The 21,794-nt window shown below is 49.8% G+C and overlaps 1 long non-coding RNA gene across 1 annotated transcript; it reads left to right on the top strand.

Moving 5' to 3' along the window:
* The first annotated feature begins 4,884 nt into the window (after positions 1-4,884).
* Positions 4,885-18,317, top strand: LOC138741766 (uncharacterized). Its single transcript, XR_011343749.1, has 3 exons — positions 4,885-5,764; positions 12,728-12,903; positions 17,821-18,317. It is a non-coding gene; the product is annotated as an uncharacterized lncRNA (long non-coding RNA).
* Positions 18,318-21,794: the final 3,477 nt, after the last annotated feature.

Here is a 21,794-nt window from a genome sequence, read left to right as displayed (position 1 = left end):
ATGGAGAGCACTCTGGCCAGTTGCCTCACTGCCTGGTATGGAGGTGCACAAGAACTGCAGCGAGTTGCACCCCATTGAGGACATCTACAAGAGGTGGCATCTTGAGAAAGCCGCCTCAATCCTCAAAGACTCCCCACCACCACCACCTGGCCCTCTTCATGCTGCTACCATCAGGAAGGAGGTGCAGGATCCTACAGACGAGCACCCAGCGGCACAAGTACAGTGTGTTCCCCTCCGCATTCAGATTCCTGAATGGGCAATGAACCACAGACTCCCCCCAGTAACTTTCTCATTTTTTGCAATTTAAAAAAAAATGTAGTTAAATAGCAACATTTGATGCCACAAATAACAGATTTCGTGATGCATTCATATCGATAAATTCTGATTCTGATTTCTCATTTGTTTGGAATGACTCACTCTCACATAGATTTAGCGGCATGTCTACCTTGGCCAGATTCAGTCCAGTACCTCCTTCTCTCTCATCAGACTATCTACATTCTGTCTCGAAGAGCATGACAGCAAACGATGGATTTTTTAAATCGGCAGATGCTGAAAATCTGAAATAAAATCAGAATACGCTGGAAGCTTTCATCGGGTTAACGCTGAAGCATTCCTCTCCTGTGGGTGCTGCACTGCAGCTGCAGTGACTATGTTCCATTATGGGTGTTTGGATATTAAGAGAATGTTGTTGTCCTTGACTCATTCAAACAAATTAATGCCAAAGTTAAGTTGAGTTTCCCCAAAGTTTATTAAACGATATTAAATGTTATTAATTTTATTATTGGTTGTTAAGTGGTCAATGGAAAATGTCAGAAGATTCTCTTACCATATATTCCACAGAACAAAAAAACTAAAAATTCTTACCTCCCAAGCAAGCGGAGAAAACTAGTTATAACCCTGAAGCGAAGATGTTGCTAGGAGGCAGCAAAAAAATACGTTAAACAAAAATAAAACCACAGACAAGTGGCAAGCATGATACACATTTTAACCCCTACAGCAGTGATTAGTGATTTCCAACATTTTCTGCTTCTAGTTTCACTTAAAAGACATTCAAGATCATCCATTCCCAACAGGGAGGGGCCTAAGGCTATCCACGCCTCTCAGAATCTCATCAACCTCTATCAAGTCTCCTCTCATCCTTCTTCGCTCCAAAGAGAAAAATCCCGGCTCTGCTAACCTTGCCTTACAAGACTTCTTTCCCCAATCCCTTCAACGTCCTGGTAAATCTCCATGGCTTCCACATCCTTCCTGTGATGAGGTGACCAGAACTGAACACAATACTCCACGTGTAGGCTCACACAGATATATAGAGCTGCAACATGACCTCACGACTCCTAAATTCAATCCCCCATCCTAATGAACCCCAGCATCCCGTCGGCCGCCTTAACTCTCCTACCAGCCTGCGCAGCGATCTTAAAGAGGCCAATGGTTTCGGAACCCAAGGTCTGTCTGTTCTTCCACACTGTTAAGTTCTCTCATTTCAAAACCAATCTGTCTATGTACCTGCTGAGTTTTTGGTGTACAGTGCGAGAGTAACAACCTGAGTTTCAACATGGAAAAGACGAAGGATCGTGGACTTCAGGAGGATCAGGAATGACAGCCGTCCACTATGCATCAACAACTCTGTGATGGAGAGAGTGGAGACACCAGGTTCCTTCACTTGTCAGGAAGGTGCACTTCCTGAGAAGACTGAGGCGGCTGAGGCTACCGGCTGCCATCATGTCAACCTTCTACAGGAGAGTGTCCTAGCCGGCTGCATCATGGTGCAGGCATGGTCGCTGCAGAAAAACAGGTCGGAGGTCAACCCGCTGGACCATAATGGGAGAGAGGATCACTGGAGTCTCCGTCCTTCCTCCATCGACGTGATCGACTGGAATCGTCGTCTGAAGCAAGCGCGCAAAAATCGTCAAGGACCCCCCCTCCACCCTGCACTGTCAGCTGCTCCTGTCGAGGGTGGAGAGATACAGATCAGAACCAGCACCGCCAGGCCGAGGAACAGCTTTTTCCTACGGGCAGCGAGAATGTTGAACGACCGAACGGGCTGCTTACATTGACCCTCTGAAACTCTCGTATTCATGAAACAACATTTATTTGTCTAGATGAGTACTTGTCCCGCCAATGTACCATGGGTCTGTATGTGGGTTGCATCTGTGTGCGCCTGCGTGTTTTGCACCGAGGACCAGAAAATGCTGTTTCATCTGGTCATAAATACTACATTTGAAAGGTAGACCTACAGCACGGTGACAGGCCCATGAGTTCGTGCCGCCCAATTTACACCCCATTAACCTACAACTCCCAGGTATGTTTTCAAATGGTGGGAGGAAATCAGAGCCCCCACATGGACACGGGGAGGACGTACAAGCTCCTGACAGACAGCACGGCCAGTCCCAATTGCTGGTGCCGTGACGCCATTGCGCCAACCCTGCTGCTGCACTGGTACAATTAGATGATAATTAAACTCGACCTGAGGTAAAGGCAGGCATGATGGTGGGTTTCCCACCCAGGTGGGTGTTCCAGAAATAACGTGATATTGCATTAATGTGACTTCTTTTGCGATCACTGAATAAGCCGCATTTGTAAAAAGAAGGAAGTGCAGTCAGCCCCGGCAATGCACGTTCTTCCTGGGTTGCCTGTAACAACATCTTCCTGTTGCAGGACGAGCACAAGGCAAGCCACCCAGCCCACCAACTCCACAGATGGCAGGATATTAATAGCTGTGGTCGGACTGCAGCAGCAGGCGCTGGTCTTGCATTGGAGCCTGTGACACCAGTGAGGATGATCTGCTCCCAATCACGTGCCCCTTGGCTCAGCACTGACCAGTGGGCGTGGACCATTGGTTGCTGTTGAGGCCACTGAGATCAGCGCGTATCAGGCTGACTTCAAACCTCAGACTTGGTCGGGGTGTTCTGGATAACCCAACCTCACTGGAAACCATCCCAGATTTCAGATCTCGATCGATTGTCGGAGGACACATGTGATGTTGATATCCCTTGCCCTCTCTCCTCCCTCCCCCCTCCACCCAAAAGCCTCAATCGACCAGGATCATTGTTCGATGAGGGCCCCTTCCACCCCACGCACACGGCATCTTTCAGCTGCTCCCATCGGGGAGGGTCAGAGCCAGCACTGCCAGGCTAAAGAGTGGTTTCTTCCCGGGGGCAGCAAGAACGCTGAATGACCAAAGGAACTGCTCATACTGACCCTCCGAGACTCTCATATTCACAGAACATAAGTGAAATATTTGTCCTGCATGTGTATTGTTTGTCTGTACGTGTGTTATGTCTGGTTGTGTGTCTGTGTGTTTTGAGAATGCTGTTTCGTTGAGTTTGACTCATGCAATCGGCCAACAATCAACTTGATTTGACTTGATGACATCGCAGAACCCTGAGATTCTTTGTCCTGCAGGCCAGGCAGAATTACTACTTATTGGTAGTGTAAAAAAAAACTACACTCAACGTGCACATGAAAACAAATAAAGAAATGTAAAGCAACCGACTGTGTGATACAGAGAGCGAGAAAATTCGATAAAGTGCACAAGTAAGAATCCTTAAATAAGTCCCTGATTGAATTTGTAATTGAGGAGCCTGATGGTGGAGGGGTAGCGGCTGTTCCTGAACCTAGTGGTGCGAATCTTTTGGCCCTGAGACTTCTTTCCTGGTGGCAGCAGTGAGAACAGAGGGTGTGCTGGGTGGTGCGGATCCTTGATGATCACTGCTGCTCTCTGACGGCAGCGTTCCCCATAGATGTTCTTGATGCTGGGGAAGTGATGTCCTGGGCTGGGTCCACTACCTTCTGCAGGGCTTTCTGCTTAGGGGTTATCGGTGTCACCATCTCAGACTGTGATGCACTTTCCACCACTCCTCTGTAGGAATTTGCTGGGGTTTCCGGTGTCGCCCTGAACCTCCACCAACTCCTGAGGGAGTCGAGGCCCTGACGGGCTTTCTCCACGATGCCACTGGTGTGTTGGGTCCAGAAAAGATCCTCTGAGACGGTGACTCCCAAGAACGTAAATGTGCTCACCCTCTCCCCCTCTGATCCCCTGATGATCACCGGATTATCCACCTCTGGTTTTCCCTTCCTGACGTCAACCACCAGCTCCTTGGTTTTTGGTGACATTGAGTGTGAGGTTGTTGTTGGTGGACCGTTCGGCCAGGTTTTCAGTCTCCTTCCTGCTGACCCATCCCCTTCTTTTATACAACCCCCAACTGTGGTACCGTCAGCAAATTTGTAGATGGTGTTGTTATACTGAGCCACACAGATTTCTGCAGTGGTGCGGTGGGAAGTGTGCTGACCGGCTGCGTCGCAGTCTGGTATGGGGATACCAATACCCCTGAGTGTTAAGCAAAAGTCATCACAGGCAAAACCTTCCCCACTGTTGAGAACATCTACAGGAAATGCGGAGGGCAGCAGTGATCATCAAGGATCCACACTGCCCAGTACCCGCTCTGTTCTCGCTACTGGCGTCAGGAAAGAGGTATCAGGGCCATAAGACTGTTCGGGAACAGCCGCTACCCTTCCACCATCAGACTCCTCAATGACAAACTCATTCAGAGACTCATTTAAGGATTCTTACATCTGCATGTTATTGAATTTTTTTCTCTCTGTATTACAGTCGGTTTGTTTCCATTTCTTTATTTGTTTACGTGTAGGTTGAGTACAGTTTCTTTTGCACTACCGGTAATTCTAGTTGTCCTGCAGGATCTCAGGGTTGTATGTGATGTCATGCATGTACTCTGACAATGAATCTGAACTTGAAGAGCCATAAGGTAATGTTACAGCTACACACAACCTTGGTTAGACCCCACTTGGATTATTGTGTCCATTTCGGGTCACCTCTCTACAGGAAGGATGGGGAGACTGTAGAGAGGGTGCAGAGGAGATTCACAAAGACATAGGCTGGATTGGAAGGTATGCCTTCTGAGGATAGAGGGAGAAAACCCCTTGGAGCAACGGAGGATGAGGGAGGTGTCCAAGATGATGAGAGTCCTTGATCATGTGGACAGCCAGAGGGGGTTTTCCCCCCTCCCAGGGCTGGTGCCTAATAGGGGGGGGGCATCGTTTTAAGGTCCTTGGGAGTAAGTACAAGGGGGACGTCAGAGGCAGACTCTTCACCCAGAGAATGATGGGTGCACGGTGGGTGTGCTGCCGGCAACCGGTGCCAGAGGCAGGGATGATAAACTATTTGTTGCCTCTGTCCGCCGCAATGGTGGGGATCACCCGGCGGTCACCCATTTCAATCCCCCATCCCCACTTCCCTTGCTGCTGTGTCCATTCACGGCCTCGAGCGCTGTCAGACCAAGAGCACACGCAGGCTGGCACAATGACCCCTCGCCATCTGGGTTGGCATTAACAGCGATGTCTCTGTTTAAGAACCCCTTCCCGCATATACTTCCCCATCTCCCCTTCCCCACCCTGGTTCATTCTCTCTCTCTCTAATCTATCTAAGAGGTACTTGCAGCTGAGTAAAGTGGAGGGTTATGCAGTCTGGAAATTCTCAGCTGTTGTTAGAGTAGATCAACACAACACTATAGGACGAGGAGCCTGTTCTCTACTGTAAAATTTCTACGTGCTATGTTCGAACTATCTTCTCCTTCCAGGATTCCAACTCTCCGGGGAGTGAATTCCCTTCTGAATTGCCCAAGGCCTGAAACATGACAGCCTGTGGACACTGTGGCCATAGTAGGAACACGCAGAAAGGCTGGAGGAACTCGGCTGGCCTCATGGCGTCCGTATGACCGATGTTTCGGGCCTGAGTCCCTTCCTCAAGGTGCGTGCACAAAAAAGAGAGCAGGCGGGTGTCCAAATTGAAGGCTAGGGGAGAGAAAGGGCAGGGGGCCAACAAAAGACAGATGTGAAAAGAGGAGAGGTGAAAAATGAATTTGGCTTGGTGGGGGTAAGGAGACGGAGGGAGAAGGGAAGAAAGAGAGAGAGTGAACTGGGGGGACGGGGGGGAGGGGAGATGGGGAAGTACATGCAGGCAGGGGTTCTTAACAGAGATGTCGCTGTTAATGCCATCCTGCCTGGCGAGGTGTTGCTTGTCCAGTTTGCAGGCGCTCTCAGTCTGGCGCCGCCCGAGACTGTGGGCAGACACGGCAGCAAAGGAAGTGGGGGCAGGGGGATTGAAATGGGCAGCCGCCGGGAGATCCGAGGCGCTCAGCGCATGGTGAAAGTGGTCTCCCAGGCGGCACCTGGTCTCTCCAATGTAGAGGAGACCAGAACGGGAGCACCAGACGCAGTACCTGGCCTCCTCCCACCACCCCCCCCCACCGACTGGATCCATGAAAGCAGGGAGAACCTACCCCGTTAACACCCTGTGATAGTGCAGATTCTATCACCCAAGTGTATATGTACAGATAGTAGTGTCGGATGACTGTGATTGGCTGAAACTGTAGCCACGCCTACTGGCAGGTCTTAAAGGGTTGCTCCTAGCCAGACCAGGTCATTCTGGACTGGTCGACCTACATGTGATATGCTCCAGTCTTCTAGTTAATAAAAGCCTTAGTTTGGATCAACAAGCCTTTGATTCTTTCGATGCGCTCTACACACCCTTCCAAGGCATGAGGATATCAGGCCTCATCGATGACACAGCTCATTCCTGTGTCCTGGAACGCTCTACCTGTGGGCTGCCATGTCCTCCCTGGTCAGAGAAATTGCTTCCAGCTCAGATGGTTTGTACTCAACATTGATTTCTTGGCAGGCTTGTTGGAAGCCTCTGGTGTACGGATTCTTGGCTTGCAAGAGGTTTGGGGGTGGGGTTTTGGGAGGGGAGAAGGGAGGTGGTTCTTTGGCATCCGAGGAATGAGAGGGACCTGGTCAGCAGAGGTTCACATGCGCCTCCCCACGGGGGGATCCGAGCCTGCGATTGCACGGGGGAAGTGGATTGAAGATAGTGTTCAACGGATTCCCACCCCCCCTCCCCAAGTTCAGTTCACATCTGGGTTGCATTAAGGACTGCACATCTTGGCTGCTTCTGCCTCCCCCAACCCTCCCCCCCCCTCTCTCTCTCTCTCTCTCTCTCTCTCTCTTTCTCTCTCTCTCTCTCTCTCTCTCTCTCTCTCTCTCCATCCCCCCTCTCTCTTTTCTCCTTTCCCTGTTCCTTTCCCTCAACCCTTCCCTCTCTATCTGTCCCTCTCTCGCCCTCCCTCCTCCCACTCCCTCCCCCCTCTGTTCCTCTTTCCCTCTCTCCATCTCTCTCTCCCCCTCCTCTCTATTCCTCTCTCCCTCTCTCTGTCCCTCTCTCTCCCTCCCCATCTCTGTTCCTCTCTCCCTCTTTCTGTCCCTGTCCCTCCTCTCTCTCCCTCTCTCTGTCCCTCTCCCTCCTCTTTCTCCCTCTCTGTTCCTCTCTTCCTCTTTCTCTCTCCCTCTCACTTTTTCTCTCTCCCTCCACTCTCTCTGTTCCTCTCCATCTTTCCCTGCCTCTCTCCATCCCGTCCTCTACCTCTATCCCTCTCTTCCTCTTTACCCCTCTCCCCTCCTTCCCTCTTCCTCCCCCTCCCTGTCCCTTTCCCTCTCTCTCTCTCTCTCTCCACTGCAGCTTGTTCGATTGTGATGGAGTTGAGGAGGAATTTCTCCTGGACGAGCTGGCTCCGAAATTCTCCACCTTGACAGGGTCAAGTCAGATTTGTAGGGCAGATGAGGGTATGGGGAAATGGCAGGAGTTGAGGCCTGATGAATGGCAGAGAATGTTATCTCGTTAGCACTCTCTCTCTCTCAGTGGCTCTCTTTCCCTCTTTATCCCAATCACTTTCTTTGTCTGGCCCTTTCTCTCTCTGTCTCAGTCTTTGCCAGTCCATCTATTTCTACATCACCCTCTCCTCCTGCCTCTCTGGCTCGGTGACTAGGGGAGTGCAGCAGGGATCTGTTCTGGGACCCCCCCACTCCCCACTCTTTGTGACCTTTATAAATGACCTGGATGAAGAGGCGGAAGGACAGGGTCAGTAAGTTTGCAGATGACATGAAAGTTGAAGGTTGTCGAAGGTTACAAGTCGGGCAGTGAAGTGGCAGATGGAGTTCAACCCGGATCAGTGTGAGGTAATGCATTATGGAAGGACAAACCGGAAGGCTTTGTTATGGAGCATGGACTGACCTTTTGGACTGTGGACTGTCATCATAAAGGACAGGATTCTGCTGTGATCTCTGGGTGACCTGTGGTGCAGCTGAGTCAAGCTGTGTGGAGAGAAGGATAAGACAGTGGTTGGAGAAAGAGAACTACAGCTATTGGAGCGGTGGAGACCAACCAGGAGAGCTGTGTGAGAGGTGCATGCCTCATGATAATGAAGGGTTAAAGACCACAATTTGAGAACCGAGAGAAGCCATCTAAGGAGACCTTGAAAAAGGATACGAAAGCTTACGGCAACTCAACATCAGTCTATTTTCTCTCCAACATTCAATATGGCGTCCTTTTATTCAGCTGGGAGGACTGGATTTGGACATTGAGCTTTGGGATTGAATTCTGTGGGCTGTGTTTTTGAACTGACTTGACTGATCTGGGGTTTTTCGGGGGGATTTTTCTCTTGGACACAAACTGTAATGGTCTGGGTTACTTTTTTTACATACACACTAATTATGATGATATTTGCATATTTGTTCGAGATACTTTTATAATGGGGTTGGTTCATTGGGTTTAGACATTATCTTGTTCATTGCCATTCATAAATTTAGAGTTAATATTTAATCCTTTTGAAATGCATCTTCCATTGCTGCTGGTTTGAGGCATAATAATGTGGGGGCTTGTCTGTGATCCAACAGATTAAAACATAACAACGTGGGGGTTTATCCATGATCCAATAGATTGAGACGTAACAACGTGCGGAATTGTCTGAAATCCAACAGATTCAAACAAATTTATGAAGCTTAGAGGTCTATTGAATAGTGATTAATTGTCTGAGTCTGAGTAACTGTGTGTGTGTGTTGGTGTGTGTGTGTGTAGGTATGTGTGCATGTGTGGGTTTGTATGTGTGTGTGTGGATGTGTGGGCGTGTGTGAGGATGTGTGTTGTGTGGATGTGTGTTGTGTGTGCAGGTGTGTGTGGGGGGGGGTGTGGGCATGTGTGTGGCAGTGTGTGGGTGTGTGTTGTGTGTGTGTGTGTTTGGGTGTGTGTGTGGGGGTGTTGTGTTGGTGTGTGGGTGAGTATTGTGCATGCGTGGATGTCAGTGTGGGTGTGTGGGAGTGTGTTGTGTGTGTGGAGGTATGTATGTGTGTGTGTTGGTGTGTGTGGGTGTGTGTGTTTGGGTGTGTGTGTAGGTATCTCTGCATGAGTGGGTGTGTTTGGGTGTGTGTATGTGTAGGTATGTCTGCGTGAGTGGGTGTGTGTGAGTGTGTAGATTTGTATGTGTGTGAGTCAGTGTGTGTGTGGGTGTTTAGGTGTGTGTGAGGGTGTGGGTGTGGGTGTGTGTGGGTGAGTACGCGTGTGTAGGTGTGTGTGTATGTGTGGGTTAAGGTGTGGGTGTGTGTGTGCGTGGGTGTGGGTGTGTGTGTGCGTGGGTGTGGGTGTGTGTTGGGCATGGGGTGTATGTAAAGGTGGGTGTGTGTGGATGTGGATTAATGTGTGGATGTGGGTGTGTGGGTGTGTGTGTGTATGTGTGGGTTAAGGTGTGGGTGTGTGTGTGCGTGGGTGTGGGTGTGTGTTGGGCATGGGGTGTATGTAAAGGTGGGTGTGTGTGGATGTGGATTAATGTGTGGATGTGGGTGTGTGTGTGGGGTGTGTATGTGTGGGTTAAGGTGTGGGTGTGTGTGTGCGTGGGTGTGGGTGTGTGGGTGAGGGTGAATGTGTGGGTGGGTGTGTGTGTGGTGGTGTGGGTGTGTATGTGTGTTGGAGTGCATGAGTGAGTGGGTGTGCATTTGTGTGTGTGTATGTGTAGGCTTGTGTGTGTTGGGCATGGGGTGTATGTAAAGGTGGGTGTGTGTAGGTGTGTTTGAGTATGTGGGTGTGTGTGGGTGTTTGTGTATGTGTGGGTGTGTATATGTGTGGGTGTGGGTGGGTGTGAATGTGTGGGTCTGGGTGTGTGGGTATGGGTGTGTGGGTGTGGGTGAATGGGTGGGTGTGGGGGTGTGTGTGGTGGTGTGGGGGTGTGGGTGTGTGGTGCATGTGGGTGTATGTGGGTGTGGGGTGTGTGTATGTATGTGGGTGTGTGTGTGGGTGTGGGTCTTTGTGTGTGAGTCAGTGTGAGGGTGTATGGGTGTTTAGGTGTGAGTGTGTGGGTGTGGGTGAATGTGTGGGTATGTGGGTGTGGGTGTGTGTGGGTGTGTGCATGCATGTGTGTGCATGTGGGTGTGTAGGTGTGTGTGTATGTGTGGGTGTGCATGCGTGGGTGTGTGTGCGTGAGCATGGGGTGTGTGTGGGTGCATATGTGTGTGGGTGTGGGTGTGTGTTTATGTGTGGGTGTGGGTGTGTGTGTGGGTGTGTTTGAGTGTGTGGGTGTGGGTTTGTGGGTGTGTTTGAGTGTGTGGGTGTGGGTGTGTATGTGTGGATGTGGATTAATGTGTGGATGTGGGTGTGTGGGTGTGTGTGTATGTGTGGGTTAAGGTGTGGGTGTGTGTGTGTGTGTGTGGGTGTGTGTTGGTGTGTGGGTGAGGGTGAATGTGTGGGTGGGTGTGTGTGTGGTGGTGTGGGTGTGTATGTGTGTTGGAGTGCATGAGTGAGTGGGTGTGGGTTTGTGGGTATGTATGGGTGTGTATGTGTGGGTGTGGATTAATGTGTGGATGTGGGTGTGTGGGTGTGGGTGTGTATGAGTGGGTTAAGGTGTGGGTGTGTGTGTGGGGTGTGTATGTGTGGGTTAAGGTGTGGGTGTGTGTGTGGGGTGCGTGTGCGTGGGTGTGGGTGAGGTTGAATGTGTGGGTGTGGGTATGTGTGTATGTGTATGTGTGTGGGAGTGCATGAGTGGGTGTGGGTTTGTGGGTGTGTTTGAGTATGTGGGTGTGTGTGAGTGTGGGTGTGTGTGTTGGTTTTTTTACGTGTGTGTGATTGTGTGGGTGTGGGTGAATGTGTGGGTAAGTGTGTGTGTGTGTGTGTGTGTGTGAGTGTGTGGGGGGTGTGTGTGGGTGAGTGTGTGTGTGTGGGTATGTGTGAGTCTGTGGGTGTGTGTCGTGGTGTGGTGGTGTGGGTGTGAGTGTGTGTGTGTGGGTGTGTGGTGTATGTGGGTGAATGTGTGTATGAGTGTGTGGGAGTTTGTGTGTGAGTCAGTGTGTGGGTGTGTATGAGTGTGTGTGTGAGTGTTTGGGTGTGTGTGGGTTTTTTACGTGTGTGATTGTGTGGGTGTGGGTGAATGTGTGAGTAAGTGGGTGTGTGTGTGTGGGTGCGTGCAGGCATGTGCGTGTGTGCATGGGTATGGGTGTGTGTGGGTGTGGGTGTGTGTGGGTGTGTGCAGGCATGTGTGTGTGCATGAGTATGGGTGTGAGTGGGGGTGGGTGTGTGGGTGTGGGTGAATGTGTGGGTGTGGGGGTGTGTGTGGTGGTGTGGGTGTGAGGGTGTGGGGCTGTGTGGGTATGTGTGTGGGTGTGTGTGGGTGTGAGAGTGTAGGTGCGTGGGGTGTGTGTGAATTTGTGAGTGTGTGAGTCTGTGGGTGAGTCTGTGTGTGGGTGTGTGTGAGTGTGTGGGTGTGGGTGAATGTGTGGGTGCGTGTGTGCGTGTGTGTGAGTGCATGAGTGTATGGGTGTGTGTGGGTGCATGCGTGCATATGTGTGTGCGAGGGTATGTGGGTGTGTGTGAGTGTGTGGGTGTGGGTGAATGTGTGGGTGTGGGGGTGTGTGTGGTGGTGTGGGTGTGTTTGTGTGGGTGTGTGGTGTATGTAGGTTTACGTGGGTGTGGGATGTGTGTGTGGGTGTGTGTTGGTGTGTGGGTGTGGGTGAATGTGTGGGTGTGTGTGGGTTTGTGGTTTATGTGCGTGTACATGGGTGTTGGGTGTGTGTTGATGTGTGGGTGTGGGTGAATGTGTGGGTGTGTGTGGGTTTGTGGTTATGTGGGTGTACATGGGTGTGGGATGTGTGTGGGTGTGTGTTGGTGTGGGTGTATGTGTGGGTAAGTGGGTGTGGGTGTGTATGAATGTGTGGGTGTGTGTGTGGGTGTGGGTATTCGTGTGTGAGTCAGTGTGTGGGTGTGTGTTGGTGTGGGTGTATGTGTGGGTAAGTGGGTGTGGGTGTGTATGAATGTGTGGGTGTGTGTGTGGGTGTGGGTATTCGTGTGTGAGTCAGTGTGCGGGTGTGTGTGTGGGTGTTTTTATGTGTGTGTGATTGTGTGGGTGTGGGTGAATGTGTGGGTAAATGGTGCATGTGTGCATGTGTGTGGGTATGGGTGAATGTGTGGGTGTGGGGGTGTGTGTGGTGGTGTGGGTGTGGGTGTGGGTGTGTGTGTGGTGTATGTGGGTGTATGTGGGTGTGGGGTGTGTTTGGGTGTGTGTTGGTGTGTAGGTGTGGGTGAATGTGTGGGTGTAGGGGTTGGGTTGTGGGTGTGTATGTGTTGGTGGGTGTGTGGGTGTGAGTGTGTGTGTGTGGGTGTGTGTGTGTGTAGAGGTGGGGTGGGTGTGTGGGTGTGTGTGTGTGTAGAGGTGGGGTGGGTGTGTGGGTGTGTGTGTGTGTGTGTGTGTGTGTGTGTGTGTGTGTGTGTAGGGGTGGGGTGGGGTGGGTGTGTGTGTGTGATCAACAGCCATGAACAGAGGGATTTTCCCTTTGCTGGAGGATTTGAAAGGAGGTTTAAAAGCTCGGCTGGTGACTGTTGCGTCTATTGTCTCAGCAGAACCATGAATGAAAAAGGTGGAAAGCAGGAGGAAAATTGCAAAATATTATGTACAAACAGGAACGTTTGACAGAGAAGATTCAGAGCAGTTTCCCAAGAGTAAAATCTCTGAGCAAGTACAGTTGGAATTAAAGAGGTTGGAACTGGAACAGAAGAGACTGGAAATGGAACTGAAGGTATGAGAACTGCAGGCAGAGAAGAAAATTAGGCTACGTGACCTAGAAAAGATCAGAAGAAACCGCAAGATCAAATTTTTGGTCATAGCGTGGGGTCTATGGCCCGTGGAGATGTTAGGTCAGCTCCCCCATTTGAGGAAGCTGAAATGGATAAATATTTTCAGCACTTCGAGAAAGTGGCTGTGAATTTAAATTGGCCACAAAACTAATGGTCTCTTAGGTTACAGAGTGTAATGAAAGGGAAAGCTTTGGCCCTGACCACAGACCAAGCTGCTCACTGTGAAAAAGCCAACACTCCAGGCCCAGGGGCTTACAGACAGAAGGTCAGGACTTTTAAAAAAATTAACAGCCCCATTTTATACAGATTTTGACCCGTCTTGCACACCAATGACTGCAAACCAGTGGCTCTCAATCTTTATTTTCCCACTCTCATCCCACTTTAAGTAATCCCTCTGGTGTTAGTGCTCTGTGATTAGTAAGGGTGCTTAAGGTGGGATGTGAATGGGAAGGTTGAGAATCACTGCTTTGAACCCGATTGTTACTGAAATATTTTGCTTGAGAAAAATTGGCCCAATTCCTTTGGAGTTCTGAAATCATGCCCAGAACAAGCCCATGAGGGATGATTAAAACATTGGTTTTCAAACTTTTTCTTTTCACCCACATCCCACCTTATGTGATCCCTTACTGATCACAGAGCCCTAACGGCAGAGGGATTACTTAAAGCAGGATGTGAGTGGAAGGAAAAAGGTTAAGAACCACTGGTTTAAACAATGATTAGTAATCGATTGGGAGAGTTGGTAATAACCGACGAGATTAAAAGATGGGTTCCCTGATGATATTAAAGCATACTCGGATAGGAAAGAGGCGAAAACTTGCAGGAGTCTGCTAAATTAGCTGATGAATATGGTTCAACATATAAGCCTCACTGGACGTGGGGCAAAATATTTCATTAAAGTGCACTGTGAGTAATCCAAGTGAGGTGGAGAGTAAATTTGGGTGTAGTAACGGAGGTAAGGGATGAATGGTAGTCAGTCAAGGAGAAACCTTTGGGTCCCCTTTGTCGCTGTAGATAAAAAGGCCAGTCATGCGATCACATGTTGGCCTGTGCTGGAAAAGAAGAGAGAAACGCAAGTAGCACCAGATGCTGGTATTCAAAGTGGGGCGAGGTATAGAAACCAAGGAGGATCAAAAGTTACTGATAAAAATTGGGGATGTATTCCAACCTTTTTGTGACTGAGGGTTAAAGAAGGATCAAAACAAATGCCAGTGAAAATCCTGTGAGATACCAGGGCTGTCACAGTTGGTAAAGAAACAGACTTCGGCGAAATAAATTTGATTAGAGCCATCAGAGGTGATACTGAGCCCATTCTTGGCATGAGAATCAGCCTTGGTTCGTGGACCCATTACAATAGGTCAGATTTGCCGGTGGAAGGAGCCTCACTGTTGCTAGATTCTGCCGGAGGGGAAGGTTGTTCCTGCAGTACAAATGACAGCTAAGCCAGTCAGAGAGGGAGTCTGATATTTATGTAGCTTGTGCTATTACAAGGGCAAGGACTTTAAAAAATGTCAATGCAGATAAGGATGTGAAAAATGGTTTAAGTCTGTGATAGTCAAAAACAGTATTCAGGTGGAAATGACCTGGTTAAGGAGGAGTGATCTTCTTTATTAGACCCAAGCACTGATAGCAGACCTAAGGCTGGTCACTATCCAGACGGGAGTTGATAGCAAGGCAAAATGAGGATCCTGACCTGGCTGAGGTGAGGGATAAGGCTCTCTCCAACGAGGAAATTAAGAAAGTGCCAGTGGGTTATTATGTCATTGATGAGGAAGTTGAGATGTTCCTGCCAGTGTAGGTTGAGCAATAGGATCCCTAAAGCCTATTGGGATGAAATTATAACTTTGGTTCATAGCACACTCTTCGGTGGTCATCTTGGGATCAAACAATGAAACAATTTTATTGGCCCAGTTTAAGGAAGGATCCTGTAAGCTTTTGCTGGGCCTGTCACACTTGGCAGGTGGTGGATAAACCTAATCAGGGTCGCCTGTACAACATGTTTTCAGCAAGCCTTTCTCCAAAGTGGACGGCATTGGCCCACTGGCCAAACCCCAAAGCCGAGAATCAGTATTTGCTGACAACAGCATGGGCAGCCACGAAGTTACTGGAAGCCATTCCTTTGAGAACCATCAAAGATAAAGAAGTTGGTTGGCCCTGCCTAGGGAGGAGATTCAGTCAGATCAAGGGAGTAATTTTCTGTCAGGCTCATTCCAACAAATGGCTTATGAATTGGGAGTGAAGCAGATAGGCATTTTCTGCATAACCTTCCAGAGAGCCAATGGGCCTTCAACCCTGAAAAAAACATGATGAGAACATTGTTTTCAGAATGAAATGGATTGGGGGTTGGAGTTTGTTTGAAAGGCGGGCTGTACAGGTGTACAGGAAATGGGGGAAGGGGGAGAAAAGGCAAGCAGGTTTAGTGGAAAGTCTACAGGCCCTACCAGGACTCTGCCTGGAGGCCAGCTACAAGCATGGAGGGAAGACATAAACCTTCCTTTCACAAAGCAGCCCTAAAAGGTTCCTGCGCTGCATTCACGTTGAGTGGTGCCTCGTAGTGTCCTCCGGAGCCGAATGAGGCGGGGCGACTTGTGCCCTGGCGCTGCCTGTCATAAATATGCAGCAGAGCCGTGGCTGTCTTCCTGCCCCTTAATCCCCCACGCAGCTGGAACCGCTCTGTGCTTCCCAGAACAGTTCCAGCAGCATGGGGGGATTACGGGCAGGGGAGGTGGCCGTTGCTCTGCAGCATTTTGAGCCGCAGACAGGTGGCCCTGAAGGCCGAAGCGGCTCAGTGAGCTAACGGCCCACACCAGCCACCCCCGCCCTGACAGCTCCTGCCGGCCGGCCCTGTCTTGAGGGGATCGTGGAGGGAGAGGGGCGAGTGGGGAAATGGGTCACAAGCTGTCGGCATCATCAGCCCGCCCCTAACCAGCCATGTACGTTCACGTGGGGTGGTGGAGATTATCCTTCCCTAAGAGGGGTTGCGGTCGGCACCTCGGAGCTGGCTATGGCGCATTCGAGAAGGGTAAGTCTTGCGATGCAAGGGAAGAGTATCTCCGTCTTAAGAGTCAGGCTTTTTCTTTGATGAAGGAGCCTAATGTTTATGCCCTCTGGCTGGAGGGTACCCAGCCGGAAAATATGGGATTGTTTCTCCAATCTGCGGGTGGTCAGGGTGGGGAAGGACTCAAGGCCATGTTGAAGAATGGTATCATCAGAAAGTCTCCTTAAAGTTCCCCTTGTGTTTCATGCCCAAGCCAGATGGAACTTTGCACTGACTATACATACAGTGACAAATGCAGATGCTTTTTCTATTCCGTGAGGTGATGATGGAATAGACAAGGTGGGGAAGACAAATTTTCTTAGCAAAATTGACTTCTTGAAAGGTTCCTGGTGCATTCCTTTAACAGAGATTTCTGCATGTAACATCTTCTGGGCTGTATGAGTACAACCACACGCCCTTGAGAATGAGGAATGCTCCAAGGACATTTCAAAGAATTATCAATTCTGTGATTGGAGCACACGTTGATAATTTAGTTTTCAGTAGTGACACATGGGAAGAGCACATCCACGAGTTTGAAAAACTGTTTAATTGGCTTTTGAAAGGAATTTAAGCGAGTTTGGTCATGGGGCCGTTACCTCTCTGGGTTATGTCATAGGACAGGGGCAGTTGGCGCCATTCGAGGCAAAGGTGTTGACCATCTCCGAGATCCCTACTCCAAATAGTCGGAACGCTCTTCGAAAGTTCGCAGGAATGATTGGCTAATTTTTATATAACCATTTAACAATTATAGTACGGAAATAGGGCATCTCAGCCCTTCTAGTCCACACCGATTTAAGTGAAGATCCACTAGTCCCACCTACCTGCTCCCTGTCCATAACCCTCCAACCTCCTCACATCCATGCACTCATCCAACGTCCTCTTAAATGACAGAATTGACCCTGCTGCAACCACATCTTCTGGAAGATCTTTCTACTTAGCCACCACTCTCTGAGTGAAAAAGCTTCCTCTTATGTTACCTCTAAAGTTTTCCCCCCTAACCCTTAAGACCCCTCATTCCAATCTCCCCTATCCTCAAGGGGAAAGAGCCTTTTCACATCTACTCTATCTATTCCCCTCATAATTTTAAATACCTCTGTCACATCCCCTCTCATCCTTCTATGCTCCAATGAATAAAATCCCAGACTACTCAATCTTTCTCTGTATTCAAGATACTACAATCCAGGCAACATTTTAGTAAACCTTCTCTACCTTATTGATATCCTTCCTCTAATTTATAAAAAAAACATTGCAGATATCACACTCCCTCCAATAAAGCTCCTTAAGAAGGGAGAGGTGGAAATGTTGGCAAGAAGCATTTGTAAAAATGGAGGCCGTTTTATGCCCCCAACCCACCAGTGCTTAAGTCACCTGACTTGGAGCAACCATTTTCTTTAGCCATGGACGCCTGTGATGAAGCTGTGGGTGCGGTGCTCTCACAGAAGAAAGATGATGATATTGGCCAGCCTGTTTTCTACTCCTCAAAGAAGTTTAATGATCATCCGAAGAATTATTCCACCATCTAGAAAGAGTTGTTCACTCTTTTGTTGGCTCTGCAGCATTTTTGATGTTTGCAAAAACTTGTAGTGTCTACTGATCATAATCTATTGGGGATTTTTTGTGTAAAATTATTAAGAATAGATGCTTGTTAAATTGGAGTTTGATTTTTACAAAAGTATGATTTGATGATAACACACATTAAGGGAAAGGATAATGTGATTGCTTTCTAGATGCTAAACTGAGTAAATGAAATGAGTAACTGTGTGTGTTTGTATATAACCATAGGATTGCGACACGTTAATTAATTACTAAAATTTTGTTCTTCCAGACCAAAATGTTCTTTGTGGTTGGGAGCCCACAAAGAAAACCACTGCTCTAGACGCTGCCCGGCCTGCTGAGTTCCTGCAGCACATTTGTGCATTTCTCTAGTCCAACAGAATTTACTTCTACCCAATAATAAACAGCTTTGTGAGCCAGATTCCAAGTGGAAATATGTTGCAGTGATAAAAGGGACCAGCAGCAAACACAGAGCTTAATATTCACAAGGCACCAAACCAAGTGGGATCAATCCAATGAAGGGATTGTTTCAACAGTTCACTGAATGCCAGCTCGGAAAGAAGAAGACATTTTTTTAAAAAGCGGAAAAATAAGCGATGCTCATTCCAAACTTCGGGCAGATCGTGGAGGCGATCTCGGTTGATGAGTGGGGCGGTTCTGCCTGGAAGTGAGACAGAGGAACGAGCTGCAGCCCTCTCTCTCTCCCAACTCATGACTGCTTCTGATTCCCCCCACCCTGTACATCAAGAATAGGATTCAGCAGAGGCCATTCAGTCCTTCTGGCTGGTTCTGTCCGATTCCATTCTGACATACCTGACATCACATACGACACTAAGATTCAATTTCCCTGCGGACGAGCGGAATTACCACTTATTGGCAGTGCAAAAACCAAATCCGACTCAACACACACATGTAAACAAAGAAAGGAATGTAAACAAACTGACTGTGAAATACAGAGGTAGAAAAAATCAGTGAAGTGCAAAAGTTAGGGTCCTTAAATTAGTAAAAACACAACACTGGAGAAACTCAGCAGGTCAACCAGCATCCTTTTACGTAGCAAAGGTAAAGATCACCAACGTTTCAGGCTTGAGCCCTTCATCAAGATATGGGAAAATGTCAGCAGACGTCCGAACATAAGGGTGGGGGAGGAGGAGTGGTCGCAAAGGGTGGAGAAGGGAGGAAGGGGACAGCAGTGATCAAGGGGAGGAGAGATGGCTGGGTGAATAGAAGGAGGAGGAGTGGAAAAGGGAAGGGAATGGGGGGTGGGGGTGGAGGAGAGCAGGTCAGCAGAAATCAGAAAAGTCGATGTTAATGCCGACTGGCTGGAGAGCGGCCAGACTGAAAATGAGCTTCCTCCAATTTGCAGGTGGTCTTGATAGGACAGTTCACAAGGCCATGGACAGGCATGTGAGTGTGGGAATGTGACGCAGAACTGAAATGGTTGGCCACTGGGAGGTCTCCGTCACTGGTTGCAGACGGGGCGGAGGCGCTCAGCAGAGTGATCTCCCAGTCTGTGCCCAGTCTCTCTGATGTAGAGAAGGCTGCAAAGGGAGAATGGGGTGCAGTAGGTCAGACCTGTGGAGACACAAGTGAAGTGTCTCTTCACGTGAAAGGCCTGTTTGGGGCCCTGTTAGCACAAGTGCGGGCCACAGGGGAAGGTGCTGGGGTGGGGGGGGGCATGATTGTTGGGGAGACAGTCGTGGAGGGAGTGGTCCCTACGAAAGGCGGAGAGGGGAGGAGAGGGGAAGATGTGTCGGGTGCTGGGACCCTACAGTAAATGCTGGAAATTCCGGAGGATGATGTGTTGGGTGCGGAGGCTGGTGGGGATGAGGGGGATTCTTCGTCTGTTGTGTCTGGGGGGCCAGGGCAGATGAGCGGGAAATGGAGGAGATGCGGGTGAGGGCTGAGCTGATGGCGGAGGAGGGTGAAGCCACTTTTGTGGAAGAAAGGAGGCATTGCAGAGATCTGGACTAGAAGACCTCGGACAGAGAAATTGAGAAAAGGGGATAGAATCCTTGCAGGGGACAAGGTGTGAGAAAGTGCAGTCAAGCCCTTAAATGAGTCCCTGATTGAGTTTGTCATTGAGGAGTCTGATGGCAGAGGGGTAGCAGCTGTTCCTGAACGTGGTGAATGTGAGCCTTGTGGCACCGAGACCTCTTTCCTGACAGCAGCAGCGAGAACAGAACGTGTGCTGGGTGGTGTGGATCCTTGATGATAGTGCTGTTCTCTGACAGGGAAGTAAATGTTCTCTATGGTGGGGAGGGTTTTACCTGTGATGACCCAGGCTGTGCCCAATACCTTTTGGAAGGCTTTAAGCTCAAGGTTATTGGTGTTACCAGACTGTGATGCAGCCAGATGGCGCACTTTCCACCCCACCTCTCCAGCGAGACCCGGAGTGGGGAACGGACCGCTGGAGGAACTCAGTTGACAACCCCGTGGGAGGGGAGGCGAACGATCGGCATTTTGGGCCGAGGCCCAGCATCGGGGCCGAGAGCGAAGAGAAGCAAGAAGGGGAAAGGGGTCAGTAGGTGGAGCAGGGAAGTGGGTGAAGGATGATGGGTGAATGGGCTGGAGTTGGGAGGCAAGTGTCTGGTGGGGAAAAGATGCCGGGAGAACAATGAGAGAGGGTTTCACAGACCTCCCACCAAAGAGGAGTGTTCTGGAGAGCCGCCTGCCAGCTTGACTGCCCTCCGCAGACCGAGTTTCCCCTTGTATGCAGTCCATCCTGATCCCCACTGTGTAGGCGTCCCCCCCGGATCAGGCCCTGTGTGCTCCATGGCGGACGTATCTTTGCGTTCCCAGGCCCTGCCGGGCGCTCGCAGGGCTCGGAGATACTCGGCGCTTGACTCACCAGGTCGTTGTTTTTGAGTCACTAGAAGGTGTCTCGGATCGACGACGCTGTTATTGCCCTTTGAGGGTGTCCACGGCCTCCTGGTATGCGGAGTTTGCCAGGGCGCTGACCCAGGAGTGCAGCATGTGCCATACATTAGTCTCCGATCGCACGATGGTGAAGGAAACCTGCAGGGATGCCTCGAAACAGAGCAGCCAGAACTTGACGCTGGTAGATGCCTCAGGCAATTCAGGGTGGATTTCCAGCATTTCTGATCTGCTCCATTGTAGAAAACTTCATTAATTAAATTGATGCCCCATCAATCACTCAGGAGACTATTGTGGAGAGAAACTGACTCATTCACTTGAGAACATAGCATGTCCCCACTGTTCGGCCATCCTGCAGGGAGCTGTGGAACAGTCACCTTTAGAGAGGAGCCCATGGGGAGGGGCCACAGGTACAACCGGCCAATAGGTGTGCTTGACCAGGAGCTCGTAGGGCAGGGCTACAAGTGCAGCTGGCCAATAGGTGTGCTTGACCAGACAATTGTACATGCCTCCATACCTCTCCCATCCATATTCTTCTGAAATTGAGCCCGCGTTCACCCCCTCAGCTGGCAGCTCGTTTCTACCCTCCCGCCGCCCTCTGTGTGAAGAAGCTTCCCCTTCACGTTCCCCCAAAACTTTTAAGAAGGCGCATGTGGGTAAAGTTCAAGTCACAGTTCAAAGTTCAAAGCTTTTCTCAAAGTTCAAAGTTCAAAGTTTAGATTTATTGCCTCTCGTAAACTTTCCTCCCCTCCCCTTAGACAGATGTCCTCTGGTGTTTGCAACTGTAGCCCAGGGAAAAATGTCCTGGTTGCAACCCCCACCCCCTGATCTAAGCCCTTCATTACCTTATGCAACACAGGTTGAACCTCTTTAATCCAGCAGCGTTGGGGCCTGGCCACTGCCGGACCACAGAAAAGGCCAGAAAACAGAAATTGACCCCTAAGGGAACCCCCACCCCTTATGTGAACGTATCAAAGGTAGAACCAAGCTTAAAACAGGAAATAATACTGTGGGGCGGCAACGTCTTTACAACGCCAGCAATCGGGACTGGGGTTCGAGTCCCACCCTGTCTGTGAGGAGTGAATACCAACGGCGACAGAATCATCCTTTACGGCGCCAGTGATCGGGACGTTAGTGCAAGCTCCTGACAGGCAGACTCGAACCCCAGTCCCGATCGCGGCAGATTCACCCTTTACAGCTCCAGTGATCGGGACCAGGGTCGAGTCCCGCCCTGTCTGTGAGGAGTGAATACCAACGGCGACAGATTCACCATTTACGGCGCTAGCGATTGGGACGTTAGTGCAAGCTCCTGACAGGCAAACTCGAACCCGGTCCCGATCGCGGCAGATTCACCCTTTTCAGCACCAG

Source organism: Narcine bancroftii, chromosome 8, assembly GCF_036971445.1.
Source record: "Narcine bancroftii isolate sNarBan1 chromosome 8, sNarBan1.hap1, whole genome shotgun sequence".
Taxonomy (NCBI): domain Eukaryota; kingdom Metazoa; phylum Chordata; class Chondrichthyes; order Torpediniformes; family Narcinidae; genus Narcine; species Narcine bancroftii.
Note: the sequence above shows the minus strand (reverse complement) of the source record. Positions and strands in the feature narration are given on the sequence as shown.